General features: G+C 44.5%; 1 long non-coding RNA gene across 25 annotated transcripts; it reads right to left on the bottom strand.

Annotated features, from left to right (window-relative positions):
• Positions 1-1,747: 1,747 nt before the first annotated feature.
• LOC123091931 (uncharacterized) lies at positions 1,748-6,352 on the bottom strand. Of its 25 annotated transcripts, none has more exons than XR_006443855.1 (11): positions 6,049-6,347; positions 5,759-5,968; positions 5,375-5,547; positions 5,231-5,287; positions 4,537-4,909; positions 4,212-4,327; positions 4,016-4,128; positions 3,665-3,932; positions 3,446-3,570; positions 2,966-3,045; positions 1,748-2,077 (listed from the first exon to the last, which is right to left on the bottom strand). It is a non-coding gene; the product is annotated as an uncharacterized lncRNA (long non-coding RNA). The 25 variants fall into 25 exon arrangements; XR_006443857.1 differs by having other exon boundaries at positions 5,371-5,547; XR_006443859.1 differs by lacking the exon at positions 5,231-5,287 and having other exon boundaries at positions 5,371-5,547; positions 5,772-5,968.
• Between the last annotated feature and the right edge of the window lie 8,409 nt (positions 6,353-14,761).

The following is a 14,761-nucleotide window of genomic DNA, read 5'->3' on the forward strand; positions in this document are numbered from 1 at the left end:
AAGCATGTGAAGGAGACTTTCCTTTTACTTACCCGAATTCGGAGCTCTCCAGGAGAATTCACAGATCTGCCGCACAACATCTCTGATGCCGCAAAATTCTACCGAGCTGAGGTAGGGAGCTCGATGGAAAGTTGTTTTGGTCCCAGTATATTGGGGCCAAACATCCAATGCCCTTGAGCGACCTGCTGAAGCAACCGGTCGAACTTGACAAGGCTGCCGAACTGGCCATGAAGGGCCTCATAGTCTGGCTGTGGCCTGGCGAGCCCCTGCCCAGCAGCTGCTTCGGCCTTGTCAAGCGGATGGTAAATGCCTGTCCGCGGCTTAAAGTCATTAAGCGGTCCATCTATATTGAAGGTGCACGCATGGCCTTTGGCTCGTGCGGAAGTGCATTGGTCGAAGATGGATGCGGAGAAGCTGGTGACAGAGGGGCCGCCGAAGGGCAAGGAGCATCGCCACCCCGAACAGTACTATGACAATGTCATTAAGGGTGCCCGCCTTGTGGCGGATGAATGTGCTAAGGATGTAATATTTGAATGAATGTACTCATAACATCCTGTAATATGAAAACGAGTTCGTGTGCGCTATATGCCGCTTGTTGGTTTAAAATACTAGTTGACCCGTTGCGCCAAATGGCGCAGAGACCTGCTGAAGACATGTTGTCGATGAAAAGAGTTTCATGCTGCAAGAACCTTCAACTAAATCATGGTATTTTCTAAACATGTTTATTGCATTGTTAAATAATAGTCTGGGAAAAGGGAAATTTTGGATAATATGAATATGTTCAATTTGAAAAAATGGCCACTATGATGAGAGAGTAAAGTTGGCATGGTTGTATTTTTTTAGCAAGTTTGAAAACATGGTTATCATGATGAAAAATCTGGCCATGCATATATTTCTTGGGAAAAAAAGAGGGGGAAAGATAACCCTAGTTGACCCGTTGCGCCAAATGGCGCAGAGACCCGCTAAAGCCATGTTGTCGATGAAAATAGTTTCATTTTGCAAGGACATATTCGATATTGCTAGTAGAAAGGCCATGTGTTAAATCATATTATATTGAAAACATGTTTATTCCATATGCGCGATGAAAAGATATTCAAGGTTTAGTTGTGGGCAAGCACATATGGCAACAAATTTAATCTCCTTTAGTCTGGATAAACGGTAGCTTGCCGTTGCGCCAAATGGCGCAGAGGCACGCTAAATCCATATTTGCGATGAAAAAAATATCCATGGTTGAATCCCTTTTAATATGAAACATGATGGATTCGTGTCTATAATTAGATATATATACACATTTTATTTTGGTAGCAGTCCCATTTAAAACAAAATAGTTTTTGGGTTGGCCGCTTGGAGTAGAAACGTTGGGTCAAATAGCGCAGAGTCCCATTTAAAACCATGAGCGCATTGAAAATACTTGATTTTTTTGTAATTTTAGGTGTGAGTAACCACTTGATACCAACGCAAATCATTTTAATCGAAACTTAATAATGATTTCTCTTTACAAATATTTACGTACTTGAGCATGCACATTTTGTAATCAATTACATTTTTAAACATGAGCTTGGAGTAGCTAACATTTTGCATTTAAGATAGCATATGATGAGATAGGAACAAAAGTTTGGTTCTTCCTGAGACTCACCAAACTTCAATACACACATACACTAATACACAGACCCAACAAAATCAGATCAGTGGTTTCAAATAGTTGAGCCTGTAATTAGAAAGTCCAAGGAGTTATGAACTTGTGCACTAAAAAAAATAAACATATTTGACAATAAAATGCACTTAATACATGATAAACATTGTGTACAAGAGAATGGTCAATTACATCATATAATTTGGTTATATACAAAAGGAAATTTCCTCTTTTGTGTACATCCTAAAGACCACCCCCTTGTGATGAACGCTTTATCCTTCGAGTCAAATGGCACAGCTCCTGTCCTTTGTGGCAAAATAATACCCATCAATGTCCAGAGCAAAAATATTATGTAATGCATCGCAACTGATTGATTGTTTCATCTCCGCAACTACAAATCATGTCTTCAAAAGGTTGCAGAAGCTCGAAACTTCTCCGGAATAGCTGCAACAGAAAAGAATAAGCTATACCATATTCAAGTTGACCACTGCAACAAAGATCGTTATAAAACAGAAACTTCAAAGGCCATATCAGGTAATGTGTTGATAGGATTTAGAAAACATTTGTTGGAAAACGAATATATTTCTCAACACCAAACAAACTAAGAAAAACATTTCAACACTAAAATAAAAATGCATCAAGCACAATGGTTCCACTATACTATGTCGACGCCTAATTGTTAATTTACATTTTACGATTGATGGAACAAACAACATATAAAGAATCACGTTTGAAGTATATCAAAAGCTTGTAGCTTGGAAAGCGAAAACAAGACAAGACACATCAGACTTGTAGGACATATATTTCTCAAAGAACACAACCGAACCTTAGTGTGCAAAGATCATAGTGCTCGACCACCAAACCTTGAACTGGTTAAAGTACAAACAAAATTAATCCTGTCGTAGAATAAAACCATTATGACCTACTAAATCCAACCTGACAAAATAATCCACAGAACATTTGATGTGTTGTTAATTGCTAGTTGTTATTTTTTTTGGAAAAAAACCATGGCGCAACATATCTTGTATTGTCGTTTACAGAACAAAGGAAATTCAAGCGATATTTTAACATTAAATTTATCTTCCATCCTAATGATAGCCTCATACAGCGCCACATCTTCAATCTTGAGCTTTTGAAAAATACCATACAAATATGTTAGATGGGTGCAAACGCTTCTATTCTCGTTATTAATTTGTTGCAATGCAAATTTGTAAGATATACATACAATTCCAGCTAGAAATACACTGACAAATTGCCATTGAAATCATCATAGGAAATTAAGAACAGGTTCCACCTTTTTCTTGAAAGAAAATAAAGAAAGAAAGAACATACCGGAATTTTAATATGAGTAGCAAAGAGGTTGAGAACCATAATCCTTCTTCAGGCAGAGACAACAACGGACGGCTTGTTGCCTGCTGAGGAACGTGTGACATTATGTGATTAACCTCTTGGCAGATGAGCATGCATGAAGAACATCAATACAAAAAGTGATATAAAATATTAAGAAGTTTTAGGTTCATTTATGTTATTTGAAGCCAAAATGTCCTAGCCAAAGAGAGTTGTAGAACAAACATTCCAGGTTTCTTTTGGAAGCCACAAGAACAAACTGCCAAACACACTATTGGTATTCATACAGTCGATATTGCTACAACAGAATGTGCGAAAATTCTTAATGTTCTTTCTCTTGATGTAAAACAGGATGTTTGCATTATGGAGGATTAAACGATGGCAAATTAGATGTAGCCAAATTGAGCATAGAGATTCATGCATCAGAGGATAGTGGGTCTCAGAGATGTTGTCTGGTTTCCAGACCTGCAGGCAGCCGACAGCGTCTCCGGTTGTACTGCTTGGTGAATCCGGACACTGGGCAGGCTGTCGATGGACGTACTCGGCCTTTCCAATGGTGCGCTCGATCTTGAAGAGTCCAGTGCATTCACCTGGCCATCAATATTTTGCATCAAATATCATAGAATCCTATAAATAAATATATCAGGAATTCTTCTAATACTATAGTAACATCCGGCATCTTACCTAACTCTCTCTTTCTCCCTCCTCTCCTTCCTTCTCTCTCTGCCCCTCATCTCTCTCTCCTGCAGGGACCGGGCCATGGCGCAGGATCGAATCGAACACCCCAGTCGTTGCCTCTTGCCTGCAGGTCACCACCAACATCAAGGAGTTAATTTTACATGAGCATCAAGGAGTATAACTGGTTCATGAGATATTCCGAAGTCGACATCTGCAGTACAATGCTTTGCTGCTTTGGTTTCCTCAGTTTGTGTAGCAAGCAGAGGATGCATCCCTACAGAGAATAATCACCTAATTAAATTTTGTGCAGTTAATTTGGAACATACCGGTGCAAAGAGCAAAATAAGTTAATTTTACCTGAGCGTCATAGATTCTAACTCGTCCTTGAGATATCCTGAAGTCAACACATGCAGTCAATTGCTTTGCCACTTTGATTTCCTCAGTTCGCATAGCAAGCGGATGATACACTCCTACAGAGAACGGTCACCTAATTAAATTGTGTGTGGTTAATTTGGAACATACTAATGCAGAGAGCAAAATAAGTTAACTTTACATGGGAGTCAAGGAGTATAACTCATCCATGAAATATCCTGAAGTCAACAACTGTTGTACAATGCTTTCCCATCACTTTGATTTCCTCAGTTTGCATAGCAAGAGGAGGATGCATTCCTACAAAGAACAGTCACCTAACTTAACTTTTGTGTTGCTCAAGTTTGGTACGGAATGAACTGCTAAGGCTATCTTTGGTACGATTCTCAAGTAACCGTATCGACCCGGAAAAGCTTTTGAAATTTTAGATGTGTTGAAGCATAGAAGCTCGATAACAAATTAGAGATTACAATGCGGAAGCATTAGTCATTATGTGCATTAAAACTGACCTTGATGCCTCCAAACTTCTGCAACATTAAGAAGACGTCTTTGCCTCTGTTTGAGTAGAAATATGGTCCATTAGTTTGTAGAAAAGGAAAGATAATAAACAAGATAAATTTGAAGCTTGAACAACAGATTTACACTATGAAGAAAGCAAAAAAAAATCTTCCTACTAACATCATTGGGAAGACATGAACATCTACATTAGGTTTCGCATGGCATTAAATTAAACAAAGGTAACCAATTAAATTCCAAACCAATGTAGAATCTCAGCTTTACACGGTAAATCTAAACCATTTGTTCATCTCACAAAAATTAGGAGCCAGTAGCAAGGATGGGGACCAAATATCATCTGCAGCAGTAGCTCACAAGAGTCGGAACCTGCGAGCGCGGATCATGAATGTCAACGAACAATATAGCCTGCAGTTCTTTCCTCCTTATCATGTTGGGAGCAAAGCCCATAATACCATATTACTATAACTTGTGAATAATAAGCTCACAAAAAAGTATAATTGTCCAGGGAAACTTGGTTTTCAATTTTAAAGTTATAACAGAACATTTGGTCGCAACAAATATGAATGATTGGGTTTAAAGCCTGAAAAGGTAGATTTCGCTCAATTTCTTAAAGCCATGGACCTAGTTCAATTATACAATAGACTAATCATTGTTTAGGCAGACCATGAGAAGTCAGATTCCACTTACAAAAATACATTAAAGAGCCTACAGTTGAATGCAGACAAAACTGAATTTGGCTCCGGCCTACAAATAGCAAGGATTAAGTGGAGAGAACAAGGCAGCTGGCCAGGCTGCCGCATGGAGCTAGGTAGAGAAAGCTGACTTACTAACATCACTAAAAGAAGGAGCTTGCCTAGGTCAAGGTCGGAGGACGCGCTACCATGGTTGCTGAAACACGAACTCCGTCCAGATCTCCTTATCCTACTCGAAGCTGCTGGTGGATCCACCTTTCTTCATTCTTCACTGGTTTCCAGCGGCTGTAGCTTCAAAATGTGTGGAACTCACTGTAACACAAAATGAGATAATACATTTTTTGAAAAAACATGAAGTTGTTGTAATTCCCATAATGTCTCAACTGAATTTAACTGAAGAACAAAGGCGACACTACTGGCTCCTCGTATTAAACAAATTTAACTGAAGAACAAAGGCAACACTACAGGTTCCTCATTTCAACTGAATTTAACTAATCTCATAGTAGTATTTTGGGGTTCGTACCACTGCTGCTCACCGTGTACCATGGCCCCATGGGGAAGATGTGCGTCAGATGGGGAGGTGGCCGGCATGCCTGCGGGGAGGTGGACGGCGCACGGCGGCGAGACCGGGCCACAGGTCTGAGCGCATCCGTCACCACCGGCAAGCAGCCGAGCTGCTCCCATGTGACCATGTCACTCCTGGCCTCTCCTGCTCCAGATCGAGGCCATGCTCCTGGCGCCCTCAAAAAGAGAGGAAGAGGAGGTGAGGCGGGAAGGAAGATGGGCAAAAGGGTAGCTCACAAGAGTCGGAACCTGCGAGCGCAGCGGCGACGACGGGGCCGGTGGATCTGCAAGCACCATGGCCATCTGACCCGCTCGCTACCCCTCTTCTCTTCCCTTCCCTCCCTTCCCTTCTGAAAACGGGAGGGGAGAGGTTGCGGGCGGAGGCTGGCCCGAGGAGACGGGCGCGAGTGGCGGCGGGCTAGGGTTTCCCATCAATGGCGGCTGGCCAGGGAGAGAGATCAAGGAGGGAGGGAGCGGTGCGGGCGAGGGGATTGGGCGTGGGCAGGGAGGGAGTGGTGCGGGCGGGGGGATTGGGCGAGGCCTGCCCCACACTCCCGCAGATGGCACGGCGCGCACGCGGCGGGCGGGGAGAGGGTGATTCTGCACCTCGAATCAGTTCGCCCAGCCAACACGGGCGCTGCAAGAGCCCACCGGTCATTGGCTATACAAAAGTCATCGTGCAGTAAAAACGAGCAGTGAAACAGCCAGCGAACATCCAACGCCTGAAACGAAGTCAAAGATCGGACTTCCGAAGATCGAACGGCCAACGAAGCCTGGCATCGAGGGAGCTCCTGGTAGCGAGTTGGCTAGCCTCTTTTATGTTTTAAATTACCTTCTGTGCGGCCGTTTATAAAATCTGAGAGTTGGCTAGTCGTCGGCTTCTGCCCCCATGCAACTAGTACTGAGGTGTTCGGGATCAGTATAAACACTCTTTATCCAAATTTTTGGTCCTTTTAAGGAGGTGTTTAACGCAATGAACAAGACAATCAGACTATACAGCTTTATCGTTCTCACTTAGCCATAGAAGTCTACAATTTTAAATTTTGGCGAAGCCCCTAGTATTCAAAAGGCCGAACTTGGGGCGCTATACATGCCTAAATCGGACAAGGTCGATTCCTCGACTGAAGCGGAAAAAATCTTTAAGGATTTGAAACCTCTCGAACAGCGACCATCTCTCGCCTCATCATGACAGTCACTTTTCGGCTTTCTCTACTAAGGTGCTCGTCCGGAAGAATTGGGACACAACAACAGTAGCTCTCCCTATGCTACCTTAGCCGATATAGTGGAACGTAAGGTGCCAAAACATGGGAGCCGGGCAAACCCAACTATTGACCCAAGACATGATTCGGAGCTGATGCATATAATGCTATAAGTTCGCGGTGCCACACTGTCAAAAGTTTTCGTACTTTTCTTGCCATGTTATGGGGTACACTAAAGCCCCTGGCTAACTGGACGTACCAAAGTGTACGGGTGCATTTTTTTAATAAATAAACCATAAAGGAAAGGGGTAAATAAATGTAATAGGAAGCTGACGTTGTACATTATTTTCCCTTGTTATTCGAATAATATACCAAAGCGCATGTATACAAGTAGTGCGATAAGCAAAATACGATTATTTGACATGTCCTAGCCAAGGGTAAGTTGTATGTGGGTATGTAAAACAGGTATAACGATCATTATCAGAGACCACCTGGGGATTCCCTTGTACGCCAGAGCTTCTTCTCTCCTTGGTTTTTCCATCCCGTTATGTGTCCGATGATTGAACTGTCGGGAGGGCCTCCTGAAAATAGGGACCTGAAAAAGAGAAGATATGAAGGTATATGGGTCCTGGGGCGGTTGAGCCGCATTGTGGGCCTTGTCGTAACCGTGCCTCCGCCTATGCCCATGATACTTTGAGTGCGTAATTATGTACATGTGGCACAAATTTTTCCGCTTGACTGGGACTAGGATGGAGGCCGAATTGCTAGGCGAGCTCTGGACGTGCCGAACGATCCTGTTGTAGGGTACTTAAGACTCGCTTGATGGTGTCCGGGCTTTTTATTGTCGAATTGGCGTTCTGCCTTAGAAGGCTGCTTTGTACTTCTGCTGTGAGGGCCGCAGTGTGCTCCTTCGTACGGAGCGAGCGTTCTGTGTTTCTATTTACTGTTATAACCCCGTGAGGTCCCGGAATTTTGAGCTTGAGGTATGCATAATGCGGTACCGCATTGAATCTGGCAAATGCGGTTCGTCCGTGCAGTGCATGATAGCCACTGCGAAAGCGGACGATGTCGAAGATTAACTCCTCGCTCCGGAAATTGTCCGGAAATCCGAAGACCACTTCCAGTGTGATTGAGCCCGTGCAACAGGCCTCCACGCCTGGTATAACACCTTTGAAGGTGGTTTTTGTGGGTTTGATCCTTGAGGGGTCGATGCCCATTTTGTGCACTGTATCCTGATATAGCAGGTTCAGGCTGCTGCCACCATCCATAAGGACTCGTGTGAGATGGAATTCATCAATGATATGGCCGAGGACCAATGCGTCCGAACCGCCATGACGGATGCTGGTAGGATGGTCCCTGCGATCGAAAGTGATCGGACAAGAGGACCATGGGTTGAACTTTGGGGCGATTGGCTGTATCGCATAGACGTCCCTTAGTGCATGCTTCCGTTCCCGCTTGGGAATATGGGTTGCGTATATCATATTCACCATTTTCACCTGGGAAGGGAATTTCTTCTGTCCTCCTGTGTTCAGCGGCCGGGGCTCCTCGTCGTCATCGCTATGCAGCCCCTTTTCCTTGTTTTCAGCATTCAACTTGCTGGCATGTTTGAACACCCAACATTCTCTGTTGGTGTGGTTGGCTGGTTTATCGAGGGTGCCGTGAATTTGACATGAGCGATCGAGTATGCGGTCCAGACTGGATGGGCCCAGATTGTTTCTTTTGAATGAATTTTTCCGTTTTCCGGATTTAGAGCCTTTAAATCCGGTGTTGACTTCCGTGTCTTCGGCGTTGTCGCCATTGTTGCGACGCTTGTGTCTATTGCATCGTGGCTTGCCGTTGCTATCTCTGGCGTCTGAATCGCCGGAGTTTTTTGGAGTGATGTTGCTACGAGCCAGCCAGCTGTCCTCGCCCGTGCAAAAGCGGGTCATGAGTGTCGTGAGGTCTGCCATGGACTTTGGCTTCTCCTGGCCGAGGTGTCGGGCAAGCCATTCGTCACGGATGTTATGCTTAAAGGCCGCTAAGGCTTCGGCATCCGGACAGTTGACAATTTGGTTGTTTTTAGTTAGGCACCGAGTCCAGAATTTCCTGGCTGACTCTCCGGGTTGTTGGGTTATGTGACTTAAGTCATCAGCATCCGGTGGTCGCACGTAAGTCCCCTGAAAGTTGTCGAGGAATGCGTCTTTCAGGTTCTCCCAACTGCCAATGGAGCTTGCTGGCAGGCTATTCAGCCAATGCTGAGCCGGTCCTTTGAGCTTAAGTGGTTGGTACTTGATGGCATGTAGATCATCGCCGCGGGCCATGTGAATGTGTAGGAGAAAAATCTTCAATCCATAACGCGGGGTCTGTTGTGCCATCATATGATTCAATGTTCACGGGTTTAAACCCTTCCGGGAATTCATGATCCATTACTTCATCAGTGAAGCATAGGGGGTGTGTGGCGCCTCTATGCCGGGCTACATCCCGACGCGGTTCAAATGAGTCTGGTCTGTTGTATTCGGCCCAGCCGGACTTTTGTTTAGTGTATCCGGCGTGATGGTCATCGTCACGAATTGTGGCGTGCCCGCGTGATCCGTAGATCGATCTTGACTGTCCTGCTTTGTTTTGCAATACGTCTCGCAGGTCCTTCGTGTAGCCCCGGGCCTTAGTATTATTGTTTGATTGGCGACGGGGTGCGGTCTAGACTTCGGGATGGTACGCCACTTTTTCTCGGCCACGAGGTGACCGGTCAGCCGCATCATGCGCTGGTAGTGTGGGCTTTGACGCCTCCTCCTCGAGTTGAGGTAGCAGCCTGCGCTTTGGGTAACTTTTGGTAGGGCGCTCGAGTCTGTATTCCTCGGCAGCTAGGACCTCGGTCCATCTATCAGTTAGCAGATCTTGATCAGCTTGAAGCTGCTGCTGCTTCTTCTTCAGGCTTTTTTGCAGTGGCTATAAGCCAGCGCTTGAAGCGCTCCTGCTCGACGGGATCCTCAGGCACGATGAATTCTTCGTCACCAAGGCTCACTTTGTCTTCGGAGAGAGGCATGTAATTATCATCCTCTGATTCTCCATCTATTACCTGTTCATTAGGGCTAGCTTGCCCATTTCTTGCTCGGCCTGCTCGGAGCCTGGCTGGGCAGGATTGTTTTCGCCTTCGGTACCATCCGAATTGTTATCATCTCTTGTGCCAGTATCACTATTGTGCCTCGATTGCTTATCCAGGGGATTAACTTTCGTTGCCTCATCGCCATTGCTTTCTTTGGGGGTGTCCACCATATATATATCATATGATGAGGTGGCCGTCCAGCGCCCTGTGAGCGGTGGTTCCTGTTCTTCTCCTGCATCGTTGTCCATACCGTTGATGTCTTCGGAGTCGAAGTCAAGCATGTCGGTTAAGTCATCGACAGTGGCTATTATGTGGGTGGTGGGTGGGGAATGAATTTCTTCATCATCCGCTTCCCACTCGAGTCGGACATAGTTCTGAAAGTGCGTTATATCGACTAGAGGGGGGTGAATAGGCGATTTTTATGAATTCTTCACTGAGGAATTTGTCGGTGAGAAAATTCCTTAGCGAAGAACTACTTGCAGCGGAATAAGTACTCAGAAGTGAGCATAACAGAATACACATAGTCATCATGATGAAATGAAGACAAACACAGAGTACAAAAAGCGTAAACACAGGATAACACAAGATGAAGACAAACAGACTAAAGAAATTGAACTGAGGAAATTGAGAAAGTCTTCAGTCAAAGTCTTCAAACACAGATATGAACAATCACTCAACACAGTAATGAGGAAATGAAAGAGTTGAGGAAATAGAACCAGTAAGGTTGGTGAAGACAATGATTTGTTAGACTAGTTCCAACTGCTGTCTCAGTTGTACGTCTGGTTGGAGCGGCTGAGTATTTAAACTCGAGGACACGCAGTCCCGGACACCCAGTCGCTGAGCATGCAGCTCAGGACACCAAGTCCTCACCGTATTCTCCTTAAACTAAGATCACTCAGATCTCATCCAATCACTCGTGGTAAGTCTTCAGGCGACTTCCAAACCTTAAGAGACTCGGTCACTCGGCGATCCACAATTCCTCTTGGATGCTCTAGACCATGACGCCTAACCGTCTGGAAGAAGAACAGTCTTCAAAGGTAACAAGTATCGGATCCACGCAGGATCAATCTCTTCAGTGATGCTCAATCACTTTGGGTTTGTAGGTGTTTGGGTTTGGGTTTTTCCTCACTCGATGATTTTCGCTCAAAGTCCTTGGAGGATGGGTTGCTCTCAAATGACAAGTGTCAGTTTCTCTCAGAGCAGCCAACCAACTAGTGGTTGTAGGGGGCGGCTATTTATAGCCTAGGGAGCAGCCCGACATGATAAGACATAAATGCCCTTGTCTGATATGACCGTTAGGTGGATAAGATATTTTGGGGCAGCTGGCGCGCAGCACAACAACGGTCGGAAACTTGACTCTCAAATTCCTCAGGGCTATCATGATCCTCACTGTGTAGGCAATCCGCACTGGCGAATTCCTAACTCCTCAGTCAGAACAAATTCCTCAGTGACCAGAAGAACTTCGTCTCTGTCACTGAAGAAAGTGACTGAACTGTATGAGATTTCCAAAGGCTTTACTCAAAGGGTTTGGTAGGTTTAGGATTTTGAGTTGAGCATCACTTGGAGATTTTTCCTTAGTATTTCCTCGACCCCCTTTAACAGTACGGTGTTTCTTATGACTCAAGAAAGAGAAAAACAAAACTATGAAAACGGAAGTCTTCAAGCTTCATATTCCTCGCATTATTATCAAGTCTTCACGGACACACCAATTTCTTCACCTTCAAAGTCTTCAGGAATACCAAAATCTTTAGTCGAAGATATTCATTTTTAGGGGTCGACTTTCTCTGTAAATATCAAACTCCTCATAGACTTATAGACCTGTGTACACTCACAAATACATTAGTCCCTTAACCTATAAGTCTTCAATACACCAAAATCACTTAGGGGCACTAGATGCACTTACAATCTCCCCCTTTTTGGTGATTGATGACAATATATGTTAAGTTTTCAACGGGGATAAACATGTGAACTGTAAGTACTGATATTGAGGAATTTGATTGCAAGATATAGAAGAACTCCCCCTGAAGATGTGCACAGTGAGGAATTTGCTTTTGAAGCAATGCACACTTGAAGAGTTGAATCATGGAGATCTCCCCATATATCTTGTAATTCATACACGCATTTGACATATGATATGAAGAATTTGAAATGCATGATGAAATATGGTGCCTGATGAAATTCAGCATGCGTGTAGTAACATTAATGAGGAACAAGCATGCAGAATAACTTATCGAGAGTATCAAAGCACAGTGCATCAAAAGTATCAGGGCACCATCGGGTTTAAGATTACAACTCGATCTAATAAAGTTTCAGAAGAACGAGAGTTGTAACTTAGCAAAAATAAACGCTCATATAATAGACCCGCTTGAAGACTAACTCAAATTTCTCCCCCTTTGTCATCGAATGACCAAAAGGATCGAAACTGAGGACTAACGCCCCTGAAGAATATCAAGTTGATGGAGGAGCGCCAGCGTTGTTGGGGTCGGTTGTTGTAGTAGGGCCTGCAGCAGTGTCGTCCGAATCTTCATTTTCATCAGTCTCGCGTGATGAAGAATAGGAGCTGGCCACCAAGGAAGGAACTTTGACCTTCTTGAATTTCTTAGATGGGGGTGCAGACCAGTCAAATTCTTCCTTGAGACCCATATTCTTCAGATCTGCAGTGCTGTAGACATGAGATAGAACAACCCAGGTACGGTTGAAGGTTTCATGGAGGGTGTATTGGTTTTTCTTCACTGCATTGTGTGTTGAGGTCATGTTGTGAAGAATTGAACCAAACTGACGCATGACCCATTTATGATTGCGATCAACCTTCTGATGAAGACTGAGGAGTAACTCACGATCAGTCATCACCCTGGGAGCTGTGGCTTGAGGATTTTGCTTGGCGGCAGAGTCATGTGTGGCAGAGTCATCATTGGTGGAGTAGGATGCAGCCTTGCGAAATTGACCATCTAATGGACGAATGCCTTCATCTATTACAGTAGTTGCCTTGCCTTTGTCATCTGCTGAGGAATATGTCCGTTTGAGGACTTCAATCGGAGGCAAGTAGCTGCCATGGTTCAAAGTGTCAGCTTTGTAATTCAGTGAAGCCCTTGTCCTGATGAATCTCATAATCCATGGTGCATAAGGCTTCAGCTCAAATGGTGACATAGCAATATTTGCCAGAGTCCTCATGAAGAAATCATGGAAGTTGACGGGAACGCCATGAATGATATTGAAAAGCATGTCCTTCATGATGCCAGCGACCTCTTCATCATTTGAGTCGTGGCCTTTGGTAGGACTCATTTTCTTTGACAGAATGCGATAGACAGTTCGGGGCACATATAGTAATTCCTTGACGAGGAATTTGGTTCGAGGAGCTTGCCCTGGCTTCAGTGGCTTCATCAGCACTTGCATGAAATGATTTGATAGTTCAGGTTCACTGTAGACACAACGAGCACCGTCAAGGGGAGGACTGAGTGGGAGGGCACGGAACAATTCAGTTGCTGGTGCCTTGTAGTGAGTATTTTCAGACATCCAGTCCAACACCTATGAATTCACATCTTCAGAGTTCCCTGTGATGTGCAGCGTTGCATAGAATTGAAGAATGAGTTCTTCATTCCAGTCAAAGATGTCAGTGCAGAAATTTAGCAGTCCAGCATTGTGAAGAACACTGAGGACTGGTTCGAAGCACGACAGAGACTCCATGTCTACATGAGGAATGTGTTCATGATCGAAGACTTTGTCTTTGTTGAACAGCACTGAGGAATAGAAATTTTCTTGACTAGCAGTCCAGAAACGCCTCTTCCTTATGCGAGCAGAGTCATAGGGGTTATAGTCAGTGAAGAACACATGCTCGCTGAAGAAATCTTCAGCCTTGAACTTTTTCTTCTTTGAGAATGGATCCGTTGGCTTGGGCACTGGAGTGTCAGTGAGTTGCATCACAACCTCTGGAATCGCAATCTCAGGTTCTTCAAGCTGATGAATTTCTGGTTCCTCTTCAGTAGCAGGCTGCGTGTTCAAGGGTTCAACAACAGTAGCTTCTTCAACACTAGCGGCTGGAATGTCTTCATGCACAGATGAAGTGGGATGAGTTTCTTCAGAGCCCATTTGAACAGTTGGTGCAAGGGACTGAGGTATTTGTTGAAGTGGGGTGAAGAGTGGAGTATTGGGGTGCTGACTTTCCCAAAAGTCATCATTCATCACGGACGTTGTGCAGCCAATGTCCATGTCTTCATCTTCAAGTTCTTCAACGCCAGCCTCTTCAGCTGTGAACAGAGGCATTGGCGAGGAAGCAACATGTGTTGAAGGAATCGCATCCATTTCAATTTCTTCATCAACCTACTCTGACGAAGCAGCAGATTGAGGTTCTTCATTAGATCCGCTTGGGATCACATATTCCTCACCAAAAGGAACAAGGTCCTTTGATGACATGGTGGAAATTGGAACAACATCAATTGGATTTTCAATAGAGCTTGTCAGAGGCTTCATCTTCTTTGGAGCTGAAGATTCTGAAGCACTGGATGCTTTTCAGCCTTGGTCTTCCTCACATCTGATGCAGATGGAAGAATAGGAGTTGATGTAGGCGCAGGAGGAGCTGAGGAATCTGGTTGAATTTCCTCAGGTGCAACTGATGCAGTTGCCTTGACATTTTCAGTTTCATCAGGCGCACCACTAGTGGATGCCCTGGCAATTTCTTCAGCGG

The sequence above is a fragment of the Triticum aestivum genome, chromosome 4B (assembly GCF_018294505.1).
Source record: "Triticum aestivum cultivar Chinese Spring chromosome 4B, IWGSC CS RefSeq v2.1, whole genome shotgun sequence".
Classification (NCBI taxonomy): domain Eukaryota; kingdom Viridiplantae; phylum Streptophyta; class Magnoliopsida; order Poales; family Poaceae; genus Triticum; species Triticum aestivum.